The sequence below is a fragment of the Cyanistes caeruleus genome, chromosome Z (genome assembly GCF_971803275.1).
Source record: "Cyanistes caeruleus chromosome Z, bCyaCae1.hap1.1, whole genome shotgun sequence".
Classification (NCBI taxonomy): Eukaryota; Metazoa; Chordata; class Aves; order Passeriformes; family Paridae; genus Cyanistes; species Cyanistes caeruleus.
The window spans coordinates 23,990,224-24,015,211 of record NC_141732.1 but is presented as its reverse complement, the minus strand read 5'-3'; the positions used below and the strand labels follow the sequence as shown (position 1 = coordinate 24,015,211).

The 24,988-nt window shown below is 35.5% G+C and overlaps 1 long non-coding RNA gene across 1 annotated transcript in view; it reads left to right on the top strand.

Moving 5' to 3' along the window:
* The window catches only part of LOC147648224 (uncharacterized), a 39,988-nt gene extending 18,993 nt beyond the window's left edge, over nucleotides 1-20,995 (top strand). The window contains exon 2 of the long non-coding RNA XR_015280955.1: nucleotides 17,651-20,995. This is a non-coding gene — a long non-coding RNA (uncharacterized LOC147648224). The remainder of the gene's footprint in view (nucleotides 1-17,650) is intronic.
* The last annotated feature ends 3,993 nt before the right edge of the window (nucleotides 20,996-24,988 follow it).

Genomic DNA, 24,988 nt, shown 5'->3' with positions numbered 1-24,988 from the left:
TTCTGAAAAAACTTCTTTAATTCATGACAGAGTATATTGGGAGGAATAGAGTGTTCAAAGTGTGGATTTTGAGCAAGAAGTGGAGTAATTGTGATACAGTGAGGTGCTGGAACAGAGGGGAAGAAGATTTGGGGTTGAAGATTTGGGGCTGCTTGAGAAGCAAAGAGAAAACTTCTGTTTCCAGGGAACCTCACAGATACAGATGAAGAGGACTTTAGCCTTTGAATAACTCATCCTTAAAAATGACTAGACTCATTGACCCATACACACCTCAGAGTGATGTAAAATGGGAGGAGTGAACTGATGACCAGATTTCCAGGCAGCTGGCATCAGAGAAATAGAAAGCTATAACAGAAGTAGTTTTCTTGTGAAAAACTCCATAGATTAGCAAAGGAAGACTTCTGTTCCTCTACAAAGACTGATAAAAAGACTCTAACAGGAACTGAGACTGATTCAAACACCAAAGTTCCAAGTTTTTTGTCTCTATGTTGTCATGTGAACAAAGAAATGGTTGGGTAGTGGGGGAGAAAGAGGTTTTCTGGAAGTTACTCTGGTTTTCTTATTCTTGTAGTTGTGTTAATAAACTTTCTTTATTCCTTTTAAGTTTTAAGCCTGTTTTGCTCTTGTTCTAATCCATATCTCACAGCAAGAAATAAGTAAGTTTTCTAGTAATTTTTTAGCTACTGCTTTAAAACCACTGTCTCATGTAGGTTTGTGAAAATGATTATGTTTTCCTCAGATTCAGCTCATGAAATTTTTCTCACCTTAGTAATATCTTTTTGGGAGTTAGGAGGCCACATCATATTCTCAATCACTATGTCACTTTATAATAGACTAGATAAACTGTTTTAGAGGGCTTGTTGACTTTGGGAGTGTCTTTTTGGATATAGTGGCTGAGATCACAGTTACATTGCAATAGATTTTGTAAATTACTCCATTAAATAACATTTTAGACCCAACCCCAGTAGACTGTCATGAATAATGTGGCTCACAGCACTTGTAGTTCTACAGACAGATATGGCAGTGCTGGGATGAATGACATTTTTGCTAAGATAACCTGAGGTTCTACAGAAATATCTAACCCAAGATGTCTAAAAAATAGGAGTTTCAGAGGTTGGAGTGTCTCCATATGAGAGGGAGGAGGCATTTTTCTCTCTATTTAGGATTGCTTGTTTGTTTTCCCCATGGTGTGTTTTCTGTGGGAGCTGATCCTCCTTACCCAGTTGAAAGTAATTTTAGTTATTATTTTTTATTTTAATCTTCATATAATTTACTCAGTCATGAGGGAAATAGGCTTTCCTTTTTAATCTATTATTCTGAATGCACAAAATATTTGATCCCCTAGAACATTTTTTTATGGCCAGAAAACATGATAAATGTGGATAGACTAAAGCCAGAATGCTGAGTGTCACAGATTTGATTGGAACAGTTTAATCCCCTTGCAGAGCATTTATAAAGATGTTAACGAAACTTGGGTGCAGAAAGCTGTTTCAATGAAATCTGCAGATGTTTCTGAGCTGCACAGATTTTTAAGTATAAAGGAGAACAACAAAAAGAAAACAAAACCAAATAAACACCCTCAAAGAAAGGAGAATCAGACGCAGAAGTTCAGAAAAGTTCTAGCATATAAACCATTAGAATCGGTCTTCTGATATGGAGTTGCTACATATGGTCTACTTAATAAATGTTAACCATTATCTTGCTATACTTGCTATACTAGCACAGTCTTAGGCTGTTCCAGCTTTTTTATACAGAATTTTCTTCTAATCTGAATTCTTACAGCATGTAGTCAATAAGAGGAAAATGGATTCTCTGAAGGTAGTGTGAAGGCAGAAAATTAGACAAAATTTTTAAGAAACATGAAACCAGATAACCTCTATATAAGTTAAATGCCAGATTAATATTCACCCATCATTCTATTTAAGAAGGAATTGCCACTGTTTAACCTGTTTCAATGTGAAAATGGGAATGGTTTTGTGCATAGAAATTTACTGCAAAATTGAAAGAAGTGATGATCTTTAGGTAGGAGAAAAGTTCACTTAAAAATTTTTAAAATAATCTCTCAGCATGAAAGCAAGAGAGTGCCAACATACATAGAATAAAGTATCTTGGGAATGGCATGTAATATAGTTCAAGAATGAATATTCAAAGCTACTAGAAATTTGTACACAAAAATCAGCTCTGATGAATAAGATTTCTAGGATAATATTCCAGAGCTAAAATATGCAGACTCAAAATCAAGCTGAATTTTCACTTAGTTTCTAGGGTATATATATCTATAACATATGCTTTGCAATTGAACTTTTTTTTATTAAACTCTGATTATCTGTAAATTATCTCAAATAAATATTTTGAAAAAATTAAGTCAATCTTAAATATACTTTAAAATTATTGATGGGCTTGGTTTGGCTAATGAGCTGCAAGCTTAGTTATCCACAAAGCTCAAGGAAACACATTTGGTCAATCATTCAGCTCAAAGAATTGTTTTTAGTTTGGCACAATGCAGTTTTCTACAGTGGAATAGCCCTCCATTCCCTGTGTGTGATAACTCTTTTTTGTTTTAGGAAAACTGAATTTCAGGACTTTTAACCCCAAGAAAAAATTCTTATATCTCTGCTTTTTCACCCACAAGCAAAACACACATGTCCAACTCTGTTAAAAAGTCCTGCATATTTAAGCAACTAAGGGAAAACCAGGTATATTCCCCAAAGAATGAAAATTGGAGGTACTTATGCAAAACCAGCTTCAGCTTGTGGTCCATATATTGTTTTTCAGGTTTCAAAACCCACCAAATTGTCCATTCATTTTCTGAATGTTGTTCCTTGAAACAGTGAGGTTTTCTTTCAAATGTGGGATTTTAAACAAATGAAGCTGCCTAAATTTCATAGCTTTGTTTGCTCTGTGGTATCACATACTGATTAATAAGGACATAAAAATTTATGTGGGCATGTGGTTTCCTGGTTTTTATCTGCCTAGGGTTTTTTCAGTCACTTACAGTACTGGACTGTGCTTCCCCTCTCACCAGAAAAAACAAAGACAGAGGCAGGCTTCTGAGAAAGATTACATGCCCAAAATCCCAGAAATCTGGAAAACTGTTGATACCATCCCTTTGAAGTTAGCTCTCCAAAACACTGTGGCAGTGTTTTACAGGTCCCTACCCATGGTAAGCGAGACACAGAGAAAGGCTGTGCAATCCAGGCAGCACCAGGAGAACCCAACAGCTGTTGGGAAACTGGTTGTACATTGCAAGTCTCCTCACTCTCAGCTGAGGGAAGTTTTATAACAACTCCTGGCTGTGTGCCACCCTCCCAGGGTGGACAGGGTCCTGTGGGATGGCGCTGGGGGTGCCAGTGTGACCAGTGTCCTGGCAAACAGCAAACTGGGAATGTGCTGGGGTCCAGCTAGGATCACCTCCCTGCTGTTCACCCACAGCATCACTCACCATGTACTTGGCAATTCCTGTTCACCTCTTTCAGGCACAAACAACCAATATCTGCCTTTCAAAACTGTATCAAAAAGTGGAAAAAAAAAAGTTCAGAGCTTTAGAATAAATTAGATGTGATTTTCTAGACACTACTGGGTCAATATGGGTTAGGTCAATGAGGAAACATAAGCTGGAGTCTTTGGAAATCTTAGTAATCCATTGCTCAGCTGCTTATACCTTTTTTTTTTCCTTAAGTCTGCTTGGTATCACAACAGCAAGTTTTATCATATTTTACTTTTTTTTCTCAAAGCTTTTCAAAACTTCTAACTCAAGCTCTTCTGTCAGTTCAGCAGTTATCTTCTTTAAAAATGAATCAGTCTTTGATTTATTTAATATTAATCTAAACCTGTGTTTTAGCCAGAAATTGTGTAAACCTTCAATGGATTTATTCATAATATATGATTAGACACATTTTTCCATCACTTCAGACTAAATATTAATGTTTTAAATAATATCATTATATTTTCAACCATTTAAATATAAAATGGTTGAAAACCAAACATAAGAAAAACACTGAAAAGGCTTTGCTAGGACAGCAGTATGCTAAATAAATAAAGAACAGTGTGTGAGAGAAGAATTATGTGCTGCATAATCCACAGTATCAGCTGGAAAAGGAGAGGGAACTAATTCAGTGCTGGCATAAGTGGAGAACAAGAACTGATGATACATGCAACAATAAATACGAGAACACAGCTAGTTTTCACCAGAAGAAAGCTGTCAGGTTCTCCAGTGATTTGAAGAGTTCATGGGAGGAGACTGCCTCTGTTACTGCTGTGATCACAGAGTAAACTAAAACAACCGGCCCAAAAGTGAATATTTCATTTTTACCTTCTTGCTTGTCAAGTCATTTTTCTATTCTTCTGAGCTGAATCAAATTATTATGTTATCAGACAAGTAACACAGAGAGGGTAAGGTGAGGTTGTCAGGTAGGAGAGAAGGAAACAGGAATGCACCTCAGTGGAGGAAAAGATGTTAATTTAGCCAAGTCATCTTATGGAAATACACCCTCAGGGATTTGTTTGCAAAACCTCTTCACGGAAGGGCCAAGTATCTTCTGACATGCCTAGACCAACAAAGGGCAGGATTTCCACAAACATTTGCTGGTTTCAATGGTAAAAGTTGCAGAATTTTATCCCATGTAGTTCTTTTCTTTTAATAGTGGCAGAAAGTTTTCTGAACACAACCTGTGACAGAAAAATAGAGAGCTAGTTCCTGTACAGTTTTCTATTAACGTTTTTATCCTTTAAGTGGAACAGAGCCACGTGTATTGTGTATTTGCTGCCAAAGACCGCCACTATAAAAGTCACGTCTGTCAAATTTAAAGATTTCATAAATATTAGCACTTCTTTTATTCATTACCCTAGTACTCACTAGGAGCTGGGAAAAGCTGATTCAGGTTCACACCTGAAACCAGAAACCTATGTGTTAGCTGGGTGTATGCTCTGATCTCTAAAGAAGTCTTCTACTTTCAGTCTTTACAAACTCCAGGGCTCCTCCTGGCTCAGTTTACTTAAGAAATTTTCAGAATAGTCTGAGCTAGTAAGTCACACAGTTTGTGTTTAACACAAAAAAATCCCTCGAATACAACAATGTCTTTGACTGGAGCACGGATCTGGGTCAGAGATGTAAGAGGGCTTGTGCTGACTGCTGTGGGCAGAGGCCAAGCTTGTAGAGGAAAAAAGAGAAAGCCCTCACACAGCCTGGAAAAGCAGAAAGCATGTGAAGAAAGGAGAACTTGAGAGCTGAACAGGAAATTATTTTTGTGTTCCATTCCAGGATTTATTTAAAATATTTTGTAGAACAAGAATAAACGATTTTTTTCTCTGATTTTATACCATTGTTTTTCAATGTTATGTTGTATTCATTGTTATGTGACAGTAGTTATTTCATTTGAATGAGACAACCCCTCATATATATCTTAGTTTCCTTCCTGTAAATTTGTGAGAATTGAAATAGAATTTAAAGGAACTCTGTTCCAAATTTGATTAGTTAAAAGCAGGAACCGACCTCTACTGAAATAATTTATATTTTTACAAACTTTTTTAGAAAGTAGCCATTTTAAATAATTTATAAGTGTAAAAGCTTGCAAATTCTGTACTTGAACTTCTTTATCCTAATGTTTCTAAACAGACAAAGCTTGTATTTCTTTATTAATTACTGTGTGTAAACTTGGTAATTTCTTAAGAGCGGTACAGTGGTATGAATACCTTCGAATACCCCACAAAATGAGAATCTTACTAAGAACTAAGAAATGTGTCTTCAAAGTAAAACAAAATGCATTGAAAACATTTGGCTTTGTATTTTGGAATGTTGATCCTCTTCCCTAGTTCATTCTTTTCCTCCCAGTGCCTTAATCTGCCTGAAATGGTGTCAGTAAAAAAATCTGCCATGTGTTACTGAATTTCATTTCCTGATAGCCCAACAAAACAATTGATCCTGGATATATCTCTGCCTAAAATGAAGGATGATCACTCTGAGTTGTTGGTCCAGAATCCAGAATACACACTTTTGTGTGTGACTGATCTGTTTTTCCACTTCTTGAGAAAACAATCCATAAGTCTTCTCCAGGAGTGCCCTCACTGGGGTCTCCAGATTGTTTTTACTTGAATTTTAGCTGTAATACATTGCTGTCCTCAGGAAAGCTCTTTGATTTTTCTAAAAGTTTTCCCTGAAAATGCTATGGATGACAGCTGGACTGTGGAGGCAGAATAGAAAGTGTTTCAGCCAAGAGATGCCCTGAGAAAAGATTTTAAACAAGTGAGTTTTATATGTAAGCTATCTTACCTATGCTTGCTGTTTTATCCCATTTTTGTTAAGGCAAACATGCATTGGTATTTATGCCCTTGACTATTTTGCAAGCCAAGTGAAGGACCACTTCCTGTATGTTCACTGTTTGATCTTGCAGAACCAGCCTGATCAAAGCAATGCCATGTCAGATCAGATCTAGAGTCAGGAAACGCACATTAACTCAAGAATTACATCTGAACTAATAATCCCCAAGTCTCAACAGTGCTCCAGAACTGTAACATCTCTGCACCATATCTGGACCTAACCTAGATTACACCTGACAGCTCAGTGCTTCTGCTTCATTTTGCTATGTATTTTCAGGGTAGGGTTAGGATGAATGAGGTCCACATCCCACACAAATCTCTACAATGACATAATGCTGTCAGTTTCTTTTCATTTCACAAATCTTCCTCTATTTTAGATTAGAGGACTGTTTCTGTTCAATTAAGGTTGATACATATTTTTTCTCCCATCCAGTGCCTGTGTATCTCCTTTAATGGCCACCTCAGTAGAAAATAACACACCAAAACAAACATGAACACAGAAGCAGGCATTGTGTTCATTAAATTGAAACTGATGTTCTGTCTGTCATCACTCAAAGTCACCATTTTCATCCTGACACCTTCCCATTGATTAAATTAATTCACATTTGTGGTAAAGAGCAAGCAACTTTTAGAGACCCAGAGGCATTTATTTTTTTCCACCTTTCTCACTGAGGGAAGCTGATGCAGATGTCAGTCATGGCAGAAACTGTCACAGAGTACCATGTAACAGAATGTGTCACTCATTTGAAAAACAGCATCATGCTGGCCTCCTAAGGCAACAGCACTGCTTGTGAGTGCTGGTACGTGCAGACTTGCCAGCTGTGGCTGTAAAGGACAGGCAGTCCTTAGCAAGCTGCAGCTCAGCTGCATTTGGTGAGCTCCAACTGTTTAATGCTGTGGAGAAATGCACCTCTGAGCTTATATTTTACTGTTTGTACTGCTGGAAGTGGCACTTTACAATGTATGGCTTTATTCTGGCACATCTATTGCATGCTGCAAAATTTTGTTTTCTCACAGGCCACTGCAAGATACAGAGCATTCATTTCAGATGCTGAGGTAGTTTAATACCATTGATCAAATGGTTTGCAGTTAAACTTTGGCAGCAAATAAGCTCAGGCACAAGCTTCCTTTAGAGGACTATTGGCATTGAATTTTATACTAAGCAGTTTGTCTCTGAATTCAACATGTGGGAAATATTTCTGATATCCAATGCAGTTTCCTAGAGCTGCAAAGACTTTGAGGCAGCAAAGGGTTTCTCAATACTCTATTTTTGTGACACTGTGGTTACACACCTTCAAAAATTTAATGCAACATAAAGATGTGAAAGCATTCATAATCTTTCTTTTTATCTCCCCACTTGAAGCTACGTGTAACCTCACACTGGTTGCAGCTGCAAGACTAGGTGCTGTATGACCCTGTTTGTTGGGTCAGAATGGTTTTTTGTGCCTCAAACATTTCTATCACTTATGTGAAAAGCTTTTGCAGAATGTGGTGTATCTTATTTTGCTGCACCACTGTAGCTCAGTTGTGATCCAGAGAATGTAGCTCATTTTTCTTAGGGATTCTGTATATATCTATCTGTGTAACTTGCAATTTCAAATTGTGTTCATAATGAATAGTCCTTCTAGAGAAAAATAGATTAAATTGTGCCCTAAGTTACACAAAAACCTATCAGTTTATCTCTGTGGTCCTCAGTGCTACTCCAAGTATACTTTAGGATAATTTGGGGCATACTCCTTTATACAATCCACTATCTCTGTATGATTCTCAAGTCACTGTTTACAAATGTTCATTATATTAAAATACACTTCAGATAAAGGAAAATTATCATATAAATAACTTCCAGTCCTCATCTACATCCTTATTTCCTACTCATCTAGGCTTTTTCTTATGACATTTTTATTCAAGAAATCATACAAAGCTTAAATATATTCATTATTATTTTTATGTGAATGGATTTTATGAAACTTGGCTAAAATAATAGAAACAGGTAATGAAATGGGCTAGTAAGGACATCCCAAATGAAGTGAATTCATTTCTATCTGAGCACTGCAGTGTTTTGAGGTGGATATTTAAGAAATGTACAATAGTAGCACATAATTTTAACAGTTGTTTTGTTCCCTTAGGAGAAAAGAGAATTTGACTTGCATGCCAGTATTTCCTCTGCTTACTCTTAATGTGGAAACTGTAGTGACATCAGTGAATAAAAAGAGGCCAATGTAATTAACAAAAAAAGTGGCATAGGTTGATTTGAATTGACAATAACATACTGCTATTTTTCCAGTTTAATTTCCACTGGGATGCTACATCTAACCACAGTCACATTGCAAACTTCAAAATTTGGGATGCCTGCCTTTTTAATCCTTACCCCCACCTCCTTCCCTGCCTGCCTATCAAGGTGGCTGCAGCACACCCTGTCTCTATGGAGCTTGGAAACTTTACTCACTGAGCCCTGTAAGTCAGATGTGGCTGGTTATGGCCAAGGGTTCCAAAAGTGAGACATGGAAGCAGATAACACAATTCCACAGGCCTTGTTTCCTCAGAGAACTATGCGGGAAGCCAAGAGAAGAACATGAAATTAAGTAAAAATAAGCTAACCTGTGGAACCTTAAAATCCATGTGTCAGCTGATTCAATAAACACAGACTTTAAGCAAAAGGTGAAGAATATGAAGAGTATGTGAGGGTTTTTTTTTCAGGATTTCAATAAAAACCTAAAACCTAAAACCTACTCATCTAAACCTGCACAGATTAGCATGTCAGGGTCAGACCTGTACTTTTTAAAATCACTGCTGGTTGCTTTTTAATCTGTGGTGTTTTAGACAGAGATTTAAAAGATGGGTTGGATTTTATCTCAGCTGTCATGGCTGGCTGCTACACTGAAAACAACCCAAAATCTAAAATAAACACATCTGGATTAAAAAGATCAAACACAAAGTAAAATAATCTGAACTAATGCCTGCTCTGCTTGGTTTGCTGAAAAGCATAAAAATTTTGGGAATGAAGGACCTTTGGTTACAAAGTCAGGATAAGCTACCAGATTCACTGGGGCAGCATCTGGATGTCAAGTTTTTCTTTCTATGCCCTGTTCTTTACTGTGACATGTTCCATTCCCTCCTGGAATCTATATCATCTAGCATATAAAGAGAGTTATTCTGAACTCTTGATAGGATGACTAACATAATTTAATTGTTTTATGGGCTACGTGCTTGGTGCTAAATCACAGCAGATACAACTACATTATTTTTACTTTCTCTCTGCTAAATATTTGATTCCATAGTCATATGTTTAAAGTTGTATTAAGACATAGAATGGTCTCAAAAGCAATATTCTTCACTGAAATATACTTAGTCATAAATAAGGAAGAAACCCTGCTCACTTTCTAGTCCTTAACATTATTTTAAAACCTATGATATCATTATATTTTTTGCTCTCTATTTTAATAGAAAGAATTGAAACAGGTAACTTCCAATGTTTGTTCAATTTCCTTATTAATGGATGAAGCTGTACTTCATCCTGGCCTGGAAACACCAGAACCTTGGAGAAAACTGAATTTAGGTGCAGTGTTCCACCTCCTTGCCTCACGGAACAATTGCAGGTACTTGAATTTTGGGATAACACTACTCCAGGGCACAAAGTGACCACACAGAATCAAAAAAGAGAAAAAAACTGTTACACTGAAAATGTTCTGTAAGTAGTGCTCAGCAGTCATATTGAATATTGCCAGCTAAGCTCTTGCGTGTTGACTTTTAAAATAAAAAGCATAACCACTTGCAGAACTAAAATTGGGGTACAAGAGTTCCTTGCTCTCAACAATAATAGTGGAGGCTATATCTGGGTAATCTTTAACTACAGGATTAGAAGTCAATGAGAATGCTTTCCAAAGCATACTCATAACCTAATCAAAATGTGGGGGATGAAATATTTATCCTTTCGAGCAAGTCTCATGGCTATTCCACAGTGAATCAGGTGATTTATTTTTTTAAGCCTTTCATCAAAATCCTCTTCTGAACCTTCTGCACTCAGTGAGAAACAAAGCATTTTAAACATTTTAATCTTGGTGAAATAGAACATTTCATAAAAGACACCCCAAAACGGATGTGCTTAACCTATGAGCTCAAGAAAGTAAAAATTCTTTTGCTGTAAAAGCGGTAGTGAGGAACTGCAAAGTGTTTTGTTTGACAGTTCACATCCCAAAAGGGGGACCGCTTGATTCTATTCACATCTTTGAAATGACTAAGCAATTTTTAACATGAAAAGGAATATTTTTTCACTCAAGTTTGCTGTGTGGCTTAAGATATCTTAAGAGGTGGTTCAGCAGCTGAAATCCAGGAAGCATATCAGCATATTTAATGGGATAACACTGCACAGACCACCAGAAAATGCTCTATGGATCACATATTTGAGACGATACTTGAGACAGTAAACTGCCTGAAACAAGACTGAAACACACAACTTCCATGCTGCCACACCACAGCAACTGCCTCAGCCTCTCTTCTTCTTCTTCTTTCACTGGTAAAACAAAGTATCTTGGCTGCACACTGAGATGACAGATTTTATTATGGCTCTATTGTACACTCATTGCAAAGTCTCCAATACATTATGCTTTCAGTTTTGTTCTCTGCACAGGGAAACTATATTACAGTTCCATTAATAATCTGTTAGTGAAATTAAGGGCTCAAAGCCAATGAAAAGATATCTGTTGTTATTACACCAAAAGATATATGTAAGCATGAAATAAAAAAGATATATATTTTAGCATGAAATAAACACTTTTTAATAAAAGGATGATGATGTCCTAGGTTTGTCGAGTAGTGTATTTAAAAAATAACTTGCAACTGCACTTAGAGTAAGTTTAGTTTTAATGTAAATGTCAGATTGTTTAAAAATACTCTTTAAAAAAATAAAATTAAAAATACCATTTAAACAGTCTGTAAGGCATGATTTGGCTGAGACAAGAGGTGCATGAGCCTTTCAGAGCTCTCTGTAAATAGCTATTTGTGATGTACGGAGTCCAACATATATCCTTATCTTAATAAGGATAAGGATCCATATATCCTTATCTTAATAAGTCTTACCTTCCTGCAGTATTGGAGCAAGATGCTTTAGTATCCAGTATCATCAAAATATCACTGACATTCAGGTCAATTAAGAAATTTTGATTAATGATTGTTTTTTTTTTTTATGTAGCATAAAAAAACATCACCTGAGATTTATCCTGTTGAGGATTGTTGATGTCCCTTGTACTAATTCAGCAAAATAGAATATGCATGCCTTTAATAACCAAAATGGTGCATTATTTGGGGGTCTAATTGACTCCTGCTCTGAAATCTCCTAAGGACTGTGGAATCATACTAATCTGAAAAAGTACAAGTTATTTTCTTTCACATTCAATATATACATGACTTTTTAGCAGCTCCTTACTGGCAGAATATATTGGGAGTTTTTTTTTTAAAGGTAAAATTGGAGTGATTTTGAAAATCTTCCAGAGACAAAAACAGTCAGAAGAGAGGCAACATTCATTCAAGGACAAACAGACAAGAACCTGTTTCTACATAGGCTCATTAAATTCCCATTCTCATTCAAATGCCCACATGTGTCATGGGTGTGCTATGTGCTGTAACTTTGCACCCAGTATGTAGCTGCTATCTTGATGAATGTGAGCAAAACACATTCTTGATTAAACTTCAACAATAACCCAGGACTCAATTTATTTTTTTTTTTACTTTGGAAACATTTTTTACTCAACCGGATCTGGAAAATTAAAAGGCTCTTTTTTACAAAGAAGTGATTAGATAGAATCAAAAGGAATGGAGGAAAATTATTTTCTTGGTGGATAATTTTTGTAAATATGTAAAAGGTCTGAATTCTCACAAGAGAGTAAATTTGTAAAATAACTGATAGCAACTGTTATGTACTTTACATTTGTCAAAACATACACCAGAAATGTTTCTTGCTTGGTATAAAAGAAATTTAGTCCAATTCCAATATGACTTAATAAAATTAATCATTATAAAATTAGTCTCCAAATATTTTCATGTGCCCAGAATTTATTTTGATGTTAGACCCACAAGCTCTAGAACTGTAAGAATTTCTTCTTACTTAAAAAGGACCTGAGGCTCAGGAGTACAGCCTTCCATCAATTTTAAACTGCTACCCATAAACCCAAATGCAGATTCTTTCTTGAAGGTGATACACGTAAAGTGATGAACTACTCAGTGCTGCTACACTGCTGAAAGGCTTCTGTGTGCATTTGGAACAGCTGAAGTTAAATTACTTTTACAGATGTGATAAAATATTGAGCACTTTTTAGAGAATAAAGTAAAATTAAATGGTACAAATACAACTGAGATAAAGTCAGATGATTTTAATTTGACACAGTGTTTCCTTATTCTCCCATTATATATAGGTACTCAAGGTGCATAGTTTATTTTATTTAAGTTTCTATAATTAAGACAGATGGATGCAATATGTACTTCCTGAATGCCTTCTCCTATGTTGCAGGATAGTTTAAAAGCCTGTTGATTTTTTTTGTTTGTTTGTTTTGTTTTGTTTGGGTTGTTTTTCTTTTGGTTTGGTTTTTGGTTTTGTTTTGTTTTGTTTTGTTTTTTCTTTTGGCTGGTAGTTTGTTTGGGTCTTGTTTTGGTTTAGGGTTTGTTTGTCAGGGGGCTTTGTGTGGGTTTTATTTTTGCTTTGCTTGGTGGAGTTTTTTTGGTTTTATGGCAGGTTGAGAAAGTAGTAGTGATCAGTCCTAATGTCTTGCAAAAACAGTGATGCTGATTGTTATTCTTCTGATAATCCACTCTCACCTTGCAGCTTTAGAGTTTTATTACGATAACAAATCACAAGAAAAAATAAAATCTAACACATAGCTGTCACTGTAGGAAAGCTGGATATGAGAAAGTAAATGGTAATGATTTATTTCCAAACAATAATAGCACAACCAGATGCAGAAATTCAATTTAATACATTTTGCTTTCAATATGTATGTAGCACAACAGGGTTGAAATGAGTAGTCTGGTTCCCTTATAGTACCTGTAGCTTGAGAACAGATGTATTAGGTCAAATACCAAAATAAATTAAGCAAAAAATATCAACACAGGCAAAGCACTTAAACCAGTAAATAAACACTGGGGTCTCAGAACTTATCAATTAGAAATAAATGTGGTGGTGCTCTCAGGGTTTTTTGTTTTGGGTTTTTTTTTTTTTTCTGGTGGAATTGAGATTCAGGAAAAGTTCTATTTGTTCAAACAGGCTTGCCTTCCCCATATGCCTTTTAATTAGTATCCTAATTGAAATTTATTAATTTAATTACTTTTCCCAGTTGTCCATCCATCAGTGTTGCCAAAGACAGTCTTCCTATTCTGTTTCTGGGTGCTGTTACTGCTCTTCCATTTAGTTTCTTTGACATACACTCCTGTGTGCATTGAGTCAAACAAAGCCTTCATATCCAGACTATTTGAAGCCACACACTTTTCAATTTTTGGCTTCATTTTATCCTGCATTTATCCATTAAGACATATATTATTTCTCAGACTCAACCAGAGACTCTTCTCTCTATGTCAGTGAAAGACCCTAGTTAGTATATATGTCATTTTCAATAATGTCCTTGTATTTATCTTTCTGAAATACTGTTAAATAATTTGCCTTTGCCTAGAGCTTAGTTTCTCCCAAATGATTTATGGGTTTCTCTGAGGTTCCTGGATTCTAGCAGTATATAAGACATAAGAAAATATGCTATGGGAAAAGTGGATGTGGACTTTGAGGCACAGGAATTCTTTTAATACAGAATATAAAAAGAGGAGGCCTATTTATTAAGCTCTGAAGTTACTAAAGATGCTATTAAAGGTATATCCTTTCCATATGCATAGTTGCTAGCTTTCAGAAAGTTACACTTTTTGGATTGGTTTTTCTGCCTGCAAGTGCATGACATCTTTAACAAGACATTCAGTCTTCTGTTGCAGTAATTACGTTAGAGTACCTTTAATTGTCAAGGGCAAATTTTCTTCTTTCTTCTTTTTTTTTCTTTTTCTTTTTCTTTTTCTTTTTCTTTTTCTTTTTCTTTTTCTTTTTCTTTTTCTTTTTCTTTTTCTTTTTCTTTTTCTTTTTCTTTTTCTTTTTCTTTTTCCCTTCCCTTTTCCTTTTCCTTTCCTTTTCCTTTATTTTCTTTGTTGTCAGTCCCTGTGCTTGCTTTAAAGGATGACACTCTACTTACATGGGATGAGCATATTGCCATTTATGGTGACAGTAAAATTTTCATGTGTTCAAAAAATAAATTTTCATTCGTAAATAAATTTATTTCATTTACCATATAAGAATTTCAGAAATGGTTTAGCAGTGCTAAAAAATGCCTCTTTCTGAGTGGCTTGCTTATGCCATTAACTCAGAAATATTTATCCAAAACCCACTCTAATCAAAGAAATAGCTATTATGGATTCCAAGGAGTAGATAGCCAGGGATTCAGTGCTTCACAGTCAGATTGACACTCTCACTTCTAACTGTCAGCAAACATATTCTGCCTTCAGATGACTTTGATTTACATAAGCACTCTCTGAGAAGTATTTATTCCTGGAAATGCAGTCTCACGAACACCCAGAAAAACCCTCAGCAAAATTTCTATATTGTGTAGTGGACAAAAATTCATCCTATGTCAGACAAAAAATTGTCATATGTATTCCAGAGGAAAGTCATCCTACTTTTTGTACAGTACAATATTATTGATTCATTAATGTTGCCTCAGGAATACTCTTTACCACAGTATGTATCATGTCTAATACTTGACTCCAATACTTGTCATTCCATTCTTCAGCAAGATATTAAATAAAATGAATTGCCCTTGGCACAATGACAATGAAGATAAATGTCAAAACAGCTTCATCCAAAACAAAATAAAAAGTATCTAAGCATGCAAGTGTGTGCAATCCTTGTGGCACTAAATTATGTATTATCTAACAATTTCAAACATCAGAATTGTAATTTTGTGCAACTTTTCTCCAACACAAAGCATGTTCCTATAAATATAGATCTATATGTATAAAAAATAAATATCATTGTAACAAAAACTTGCATTGTGACGCCTTGCTTGAGCAAAAAGAAATAAATTTGAAAACTATATTAAAAAATGGACAAACACAAAAAAAGATATGAGGTTTGATTAACACTGAAACAAAAATAACAGACAAGAATTTAAATGGATAAAGCTGGTCACACATATTCTTGGAATCCAAAACCTTCAGATTTCTCAGCAAAATTAAAACACTTTCAAAATAATTGTACCATCACATTAGAAGACCTTTCAGACATCAGAATAAATATTAGTGTAAAAAAAATATCATCATTATATTTAAAAACCTAATGGGTAAAATTTAAAATCTGATAATAATAACAACAACAAAAAAAAAAAGCCCTCACAAGACATCCCCTGGAAAACTAATTATTTCTATGAAGATGAAGCAGTACATGAAAACCCAGCAGGAAAACAGCAGGTGATGACTGTAATCTTTATCCTTCTGTATCTGTGTAATAAGTACACTTTTATCAGATACATGAGTCCAGCAGGTAGAAGAACAGAATGTATTACCTCTGCAGCTCAAGCAGTTGAAAATCCCTATGTTCTTCGTATTTTTGCCTGCAGTTCTAATCCTTCTGTCCTTAGAGATGTCATTAAATTGCATTTCCTGTTTCAATCAAAACTAAAGTATCATCCCTGAAGGATAACACTGACGCCCATTTCCTATAAATGGGGGTCTGAAAAAAATTCAAAGAAATCTTTTAGCTTAGAAAGGTTCATGTTTAAATTATATATTTTGAGTAAATACATCTGCCCATGTCTCTGCTTTGTCAATATGATCCCTTCAAAAGGAAAATATACTGGTTTATAGAGTAGGCTCTAAAAAGACCTGTTAAATATTAATGCAGGCAAGTAGAGATGGCGACCTAGTAATACTTTTCTGAATCAAAAAAAATATGAAAAGCTAGGAAATTGTTACTTTCTATCTATCTAGGTAAACTTTTCTTTTTAGTATCAGTGCAGTTTCTGATTATGGCAAATGTGACAAGGCCAAAAAATTGTTTTTTCCTATATGTGTTACAAGACCCCTGGTAAAGAGCAGTGCATCTGTTACATTTAAACTTTATGCTCCATCCATGAATATTGCCCTAAATTGCTGAATTTTTTTAAACGTGTCCATGTTTGGTCAAAATTTATCTCAATGAGCCGGAATAAAGGAAGGATTAATTTTAAGTAGTTTTAGTTCAAGTTAAATGTCTCATCTAAATCAGCTTCCCATCTGCTCATGCTTCATGCCAGCAGAACTATGTCTATCCAGAAGATAACTCTATTTCTCACATAATAGATCTCAATGAGAATGAAATATTTTTTCTCAGCTCTTTTCCTACCCACACTTTACTGAGATCCTTACAGGAAAAAACAATCCTAATTCCTTTTTAATTCAGGAGCTATTCTACAAGTAGCCAAACACACGTTAATGACTCAATCTGCTGTTGACTAGGAAAAAAAATAGTGGTAAAGAGAGAAGGTCTCAATGTAAGTAAATCCTTTAACATCATATTGTCAACAGAAAGTAAAAATACAGTGAGAATAAATCATATTTATACATGTGGCAGGACATATATTTTTTCACCCTGTTAAGTATTCAGATTAAACTGAACTCAAGTCCCAAACAAGCTCAATTTTTCTGCCTTTTGTACTGATTTTGTCCACATAGATAATCATCATCTACTTTCATATGCATGTGGGTTAAACACAAATTAATTAAAAGCAAATTCAGATAACATATTAAACATATGAGACTATGATTGCCTAAATGACAGACTATTTTGGTCTCAAATCTTCATTCATCACAAAAGACAATATTCAATGTTTTCAAATTTCAGATTTTTAAAAATCTGCCTGCAATAACTTGATCAAAACATTTATACCCTTAAAAAGTCTGACAACCAGGTATTTCCTGCTGATTCATCCAGCTGTTTTGAGTGGCCTCTTTGCCATTATTCATTTGTATCATAATGAGCAGGACACAGCTCTCTAAAAATATGATTAGTACATCACAAGTGTAACTTTCACATTTATTGGGACCTCACTCACCTTCTTTTCCGATGTTCCTCACTCCCAGTGGATTACTAAACCAGTAATATTCACATTCCCAGGTTTATATCCCTTTTGACAACTTCCCTCCCATTTATAGAAATGTTACCTAGGTCATGCACCTACTTGAAAACCAAGCATAAATTTTTCCTGCCAGGTTACTTTGTGCATCATGACCTCTAAAGATGAAGACTATGAGGCATATGGTATTCACTTCTTGTCCTCTTCAGTTCCACAGCACTGCTGCTTCCTGTAGACTGAACTCATTGTCATCACAAGACTGCTCCACAAACCTGCTGAGGGAAGGTAGGTGGTACAGAAGAAGTAGAGGAATGCGTTATGTGAAGAAAATTCCTGACTGAGGAAAAATCTGGTGTGAAACCAAGGAAGTGTCTGTGGAGGCCCTCCAGGTCTAGGTGCAAGAGGATGCAACAAGGATGATGTGATAGAGAACTATTACAGCTTGCCTGACTAAGATGACATCTCTGTAGCTGTCTACAGACAATTAAGAGGAATCCCTTGCCCAGAGCCTTTAGTCCATTAGGAGGCATCTTGACCATATGGACATCTACTGAAAAAATAATACAAACCTTAAGCATCATGGAAGGGTCTTCAGAGCACCATGAATTTCCAATGTGAACTTAGGGCTTAAGCCAGGGAAATACTCTGACTAGCTGCTCAACAAGAAAAAAAACCTTGTGAGTGGGATTGCAGATGTTAGTTTGGGTTGCAATGACCAGGAGAAGATGAGATCAAGATTTGGAGAAAGGCAAAGAACGTAAGGCATGGACATGGACTCTAGACTTCAGGACAGCAGATTTTGATTTATTTAGAATATTGCTGATTAATGCCCTTGGAGACTCCTACAAGGAGCATCCAGAATAGCTAGCTGAGTTTTAAAATATTATTTGGAGCTCAGGATGAAAGGACCCCCTCATGAAGGTAGACCACAAATTTCTATTAAAGGCCTGAACCATTACGCATAGAACTTGGATGCTAGAGATCATAAAGGAAATGAAAACAAGGACAGGAATCAAAGGAAGACTGTAAAAGTATGGCTGTTATGCAACAACACATATTCATGCTGTTAAGGATAAAAAGGCCAAAACCTGATTAGAACTAAAACTAGTTAGGGACATAAATGTAGCAGGAAGAGCTCCCAGAAGTATGCTAATATCAGAAGGAAATTCACAGAAAATACAAACTGCTGTATGGAAGAACTAATTGACTGATAGATTATATGGAAAAGGCTGAATTATTTAATGACATTTTCACCTCAGTCAAAGCCTAGTGTTTAAATTCTGCACATATCTGTCTTATTTTGGAAGCAGGCTTACAAAAGACCAAGAAGCTTGGAACAACTTTAAAATGTTGAACTTAAGTACCAGATGACAGATCAAAATTGACCTCAAGGTGTCAGAGGTGCTGACTGCAGGGAATGCAAGGCTACTATCATCCGTTAAAAATCATGGTAATCAAGAAAGGTCCTCAAAAACTGGAAAAAGGCAAATATTATGTTCATATCAAGACAGAAGGGAGATCAAGTGAACACTAAAAAAAGCAGTCTCACCTTTTACACCAGAAAGTTCACAAATAGCATTCATTCGGAATTAATTTCTGAACACACATAGGAAACAAGACAATGAAGGGAAATACACAAAGATTTACCAGTGGCAAATCATGCTCCACCAGTCTTAAAGACTGCCAGGATGACACATGGGATCAGGGACCTGGATTATGACATGGAATACAAACTTGACAAATTTCTGGATGATGTTAAGAAAAATGACTGACGTAATGAATGACAAAAATTAGCGTCAGCAGGATCTGAGGGTTTTGCATAGAGAAGACTCATTACACTTAGGGGGAAGAAGGGCCAGGCTCTGCACCTAGGTTAGAGTAGGTGTGGCCAGTGGAGAGTGACTGGATGAGCTGCAAGGACCAGGCTGAAAGGACTAGAGGGCAATAGCTGACCACAAGGCCAACAATGTGCTCTTGCCCTGAGCTGGATGAACTGTGCAGAACTGCAGCAGAGCCTACAGGGGACATAAAGAACATGACTGACATGGGAATGTTGAGTGAAAGGAGCTGTTTTTAGTCTGGAAAAGTTAAAGCTAAGGGCCGTGTTTGAAGAAGCAGAGATAAATGTCTTGCAGCAGTAGCAAACAATAGAAAAGGGATTCTAGAAGGGACAGTGGCCTTGAAGAGCAAGCTGGATGGATCATGTTGTATATATGGAAAAATGTTTTCATGATGAAATACAAGGACCCACAGAAAGTGTGGCTGCACCATCAGAGAAGGTTATGAAGTCGAAGCCTTGGCTGATCACCTCCAAAGCAAACCCAGAACACGTTTTAACCAAGAAGACATCCTAACCAGAATTTCTACCATTGCTTAGCTTCATTTACCCGAACTGCAAAAGTTTGAAGGCAAAATGATGATATATATTTTACTGTTTATTAATTCATATTCTGTAGGCATCAGTTCCAGGAACCTAATGTTCAGTGTGACCTCTCCTTTTCCATGTCACAATTTAGATCTTTTAGCCATCTCTTATAATGCATTTTCAGTTTATTTGTGACTGTAGCTTTCCAAAACAAATTTGAATTTGCTTACCTTTTTGGTTTTATTTTTAAAAATATCTCCCTTTTACTACTCTACATTTTATCATTGTTTGTTTACTGTCTTCCTTGCATAAAATAAAAAATAAAAAAAAGTAGTTTTAAATCCCAATTAAAGACTTGTTTAAGTGTGAGGTAGGATCCTCTACAATGTAAAGGAAAAATAGTAATTTTGCAAAGTGAAAAAAGATAGTTTAGTGATTTCATTAAGTTAAATGAATTCCATTCAAAGCAACACATGGTTAGTTCAAATAGAACAAAACCATAACCAGGCAGATGGAAATACTTCTCATCCACTTTCAAGATACTCTAAATTAACTTAGAAAACTGTTTAAACAGCCAGTAGTAGAGACAGTGTATTTAGTTACCTTTTGCACATAAATACCATGCATTTACTTTAATATAAGATAAAATCAGTACCAATTACTGATTTAAAATAAATCTGTTAACACAAGATCCTCCTGCAATATCTGCTTCTCAGTAAAAAGAAGAGGGCATACGATCAACAGAAATGAATTCCCAGTAGATTAATTTAGTTTTACAATGTCACAGTGACAGCTGTGGCTTGAAAAGAGAGGAATGAGATAAGCAGAAGTTGCTTTTAGCAATACAAAAGCAGTAAGCATCATAGAAAAACTGGAGAAAAAGCAATAATTTGTTCTAAATATAGATGAGAAACAATTTTAAAACCAAATGTGTTGTCCTATTTCATCAACAGTACCACAACTGTAACAATGATAGTCACAACAGTAATAAATATTTTGCTCACTGAATTATAGTAATTAGAGATGCACATATTCTTGAAGATACAACAACTTTAAAACATGCTTCTCTAGGAAAAAGATCTCATTGTACATTTTTTTTTCCACAATGTATTTCTGGCTGTTGCAAAATCTGTTTAAATGGAAACAAATAATAGGCTAAATCAAATAAATTCCATTGCATTCCACATTACATACAGATTTTGGTTCATTCATAATTTTAGATGGTCTAGCAATTTAATTTTCAGAAGTTTTAAATCCTATTGACAAGGTCTTCAAGTAATAAATTTTAGGTATTAATCTCTCTAACAAAATAAAGTGTCAAATTTTCCACTATAAATAATGTTTTTTTCAAATGCCCAGTTGCTGTCAGTTTGGTGGAAATCTGTAAAAACTCTCCAGTTATTCAAATGTAGATGATTCAAAGGGAGTTTGATCAACGTGGGGCTCAGATTCTTAAAATCTAAGTTTCTCATTCTGATTATCCAGGTGGTTTCTATTCACAACTTGCAATGCAACTATATGTATTGGTAAAGGATATTTATTTCAGTGATAAAGTTAAGGAAACAAATAAACAGACACGTGTTTATTTTAAATGAACATATAATCGGTATTAATCAAAAGATTGCAGGTTTTTTTTAAAAATTTGGGATGTTTTACTTCCTGAAACATTAATCTCTTGCTTGAGATTAGTCCTCTTAATAACTACACATGACTATTTAAATCTCAGTAGATAAACCTCAATGTAACACATTACTGAAAAAGTGAATTAATAATGACATAACTTCCAGAATATCATCCCTTACCTGTCTGAAGGATTTAGGGATTTTTGTGCTTTCCATATGAAAACTTTTAGCTGGTTTTGCTAATTTCTTTCTGCCTCTATAAAGTACACAGTACCCATTGCAAAAACAGAATTTTCTGCCCCTGGTTTCGGTTTATGTAAATGGAATATGCAAAAGCAGCTGACAGTGATCCAGAATACACATGTAGAAATTCCTCTTCATTATACTCACCCTGACACCAGTGGGTCTTCACTGAGGCAAAACCAGGATCACTTCATTTAGCAGCTCTCAATTACTATTTTTCCTTTTCACAGCTCCTTATTCCCATAAACTTTCAGCATATGCAATATGTTTTGAGTGACAGAGTCTCACAGCTTCCCGCCACATTGCTTAAATAAAGTTTTGTGTTATTTTTGAGCTTCCCAGTAGCTAGATTTATTTGATGTCCCCTACACACTTGATGCCATTCATGATCTTGTCACTTTACTTCTCTTTCACACCTTTGCTGAGCAGAAGAATTATTGCCTGCTGTCACCTCACAGACAGAATCTAACTGTGCTATTTTATTTTTCCACTTTTTCATTCATTCTCTGAAGCTTTTACAATTTGATCACTTTTTATTTTTTGTTGTTTTTTTTTTTTGTTGTTGTTGTTTTTTGTTTTTTGTTTTCCAGTCAATAAACTGGGCATAGTATTTAGAAAGTTAAATATCAGGGCTACTGCATATCTATTGATTGATACAATGATATATTTAATGTTCACTTATTTTCTCTGCTGCTTTCCTAATAAATGTTAATTGCACACTTGCATTTTTTTCTGACCTCTTAAGCACAAAACCAACATTTTCATAGAAACATTTAACTGCTAAATATAAAGCTAAGTGAAATATATAAAATATAAAATTGTTTTCATAACAGTTTACATTTATCTTCATTGAATTTAATTTTTAATTTTAATAACCAGTCATTCAGGCCACTCCTATTTAACACCTTTAATAACTTAATATGATTACCAAATTTACCAAATAATTATACATTACTTTTCCAGCATATTCACATGTTCAAATATATTTTAAGACACATGGATCACAGAATATGTCCCCTGGAACTTCACTCTTGGCCTCTGTCATCCTGTGAAAACTGACACAAAAATCACTATTTTCTCCAATATTTTACACCTTTTTGTGAGTGCAGTAACCTTCTTCTAAGCCAGCTACAGTTTCCTCTGTGTTTTCTCTTTGTCATCTGTGAAATTTCCTGTGGTTTTGGTAATATTGACACCATTAGATGCATTCTAGCTCTTTCTAGAAGGATATTATTACAGTTTGAACCCTTCTGCCCCTTACTGATATAATAGACCATACTCTTTCAATCTAAATGGCAATATAGGTGCAACCTCACATCTCAAAAGCTATCAAAATAGCTTTAAACAATGAATTTCACACGACAGGTACAGTTTGGCTATTTCATCCCTGACTGTCTTTGAAAATCTTAGGTGTATATCCCTTCATTTTGTTCTGTACCACCTCAAACTGACAAACCATGACTTCGCATGAGCTCCTCCACAAAAATTCATGTGTATGAATCTAGAAAAGTCCTTCCACAGCATGAGCAGAAATAAAATGCTACAATTTTGTTCCTATAGCTTCTTCTAAGTGCTTCCTTGATTATCTTTCAGCATTACAGACCGACACCCAGACTTCCCTCTGTGATGTCGTAGAAACAGAATTTCTTAATTCGCTTTTCTTTCAACTACTGTAGCTGACAAATCTCTTTAGTATCTTGGAACTGCTTTGATTAATGTTGCTCTGGGCTTGTTTGTTTTGTCTGTTTTGTTTGTTTGTTTTTTTTTTTTAAATTATAGTTAGTCTCACATTTAGTCCTTACATTTTCTTGAAAAATCTTCAGCTATCTGAAGGACGTCTTGCCCTCAGTAGCCTCTGATACCCTGCTGATTAGCCATGCAGTTTCCCTTTTACCCTTTCTCAAGCCTTTCCAGCTAAGCAGAATGTATTTGTTCTCTGCCTTCAGTAATACCTTAAATAGTCTCTGTGCCATCTGCCATGACTTAACCCTCTCCCAGATTCTCCCAAACAGGAGTCCCTGGTTATAATTGTCTTTTCTGAAGTTCAGCCCAACTTTGGGGAGATTTCATGGCTTTCTGGCAGCTCTGCAAGGATATGGAACCTACAGAGAGAAGTAATTTGAACAACATCCACTTGGCTTTTGCTTCCTCTCTCACGGCATCTTCAACAGTCCAGTGCATGAAAATCACTGATTTAGTCTGATAAATCTTTATTCCTCCTAAGACCCAGCCTCCTCCCTTGGGGAGAGCTCCAGGGCAGAGTGATGGCTGTCCTTCCTCCATCCCTCCTTAGACAATAACCCACCACTGTCTTGTGGTCAGGCTTTATTGACAGCATCACTGCCTTGCTATGTACCCAGTACATCACTGATCTGAGAAAAAAAATCTGTCCCTTGGTGACATTTGCAACATGTGACACTTGGGGCAACTCTCAGGAGAGGGATGCTTTTATAACATCCTGGTGATCACCAGGTTTTTGTAATCTTTTTCTTCCACTTTGCAAAAGAGATATTTTAACATATCCCATTTTTTTTCTCATGAACGATGATATGCTCTTTCAAAAATTTAAGTGCTGAAATTATGTCTTGTAGACACATCTAGAACTGTCAGGATTTTGTTTTGCACACCTCATCCTTTCAAATCTATTTTAAGTGGCTTTTCAGATGCTAGCCAATGAAACAATGCTCTATTACTACAGAATTATTTCTGTAGGCATTTCTTATATGCATGACACATAGAAAGGACCCGTCAGTCGTTGTAAAGTCATCTTAGTTGAAAGAGTTCTTCTGGTCTCATCAGTATGCTTGGATGAACAGAATGGAAATAACAAAATTTTTTTGCTGTTCAAGGAGATAATCTAACTATCTCCTCTGGTTTTAAACTAGAAAAAAAGCATTTCAGTGCTAATTATTTGCCAAAATTTCTGAAATTCTGTGTTGAGATGCTATCTCATGGGAGTATCTGTACAATATACAGACATAATCTCTATTGATACCTGATATCTAATACTTATGTAAAGATTTAAATTAAATCTATGAAAATCAAGCAATCTGGACTTCTCCCAATGACACTGCTAGTAAAATAAGACATGATACATGACACTGTATGACTCTGCATACACCCTGAAATTTACTTTCCAGCATGAAGTCCCAGTTAAGCAGAGGTACAAATAACAGCACGTCATTAGTGAGACCTGTGGTTTGCAGTGTTATCTTCCAGCTACATTTGTCACTTAAATGAGACCTCCATGTTGGTATATGTTCATCATTTTTGCATTGCACATGTTACATAAAACCACTCCTGGGACCAAGTAATTA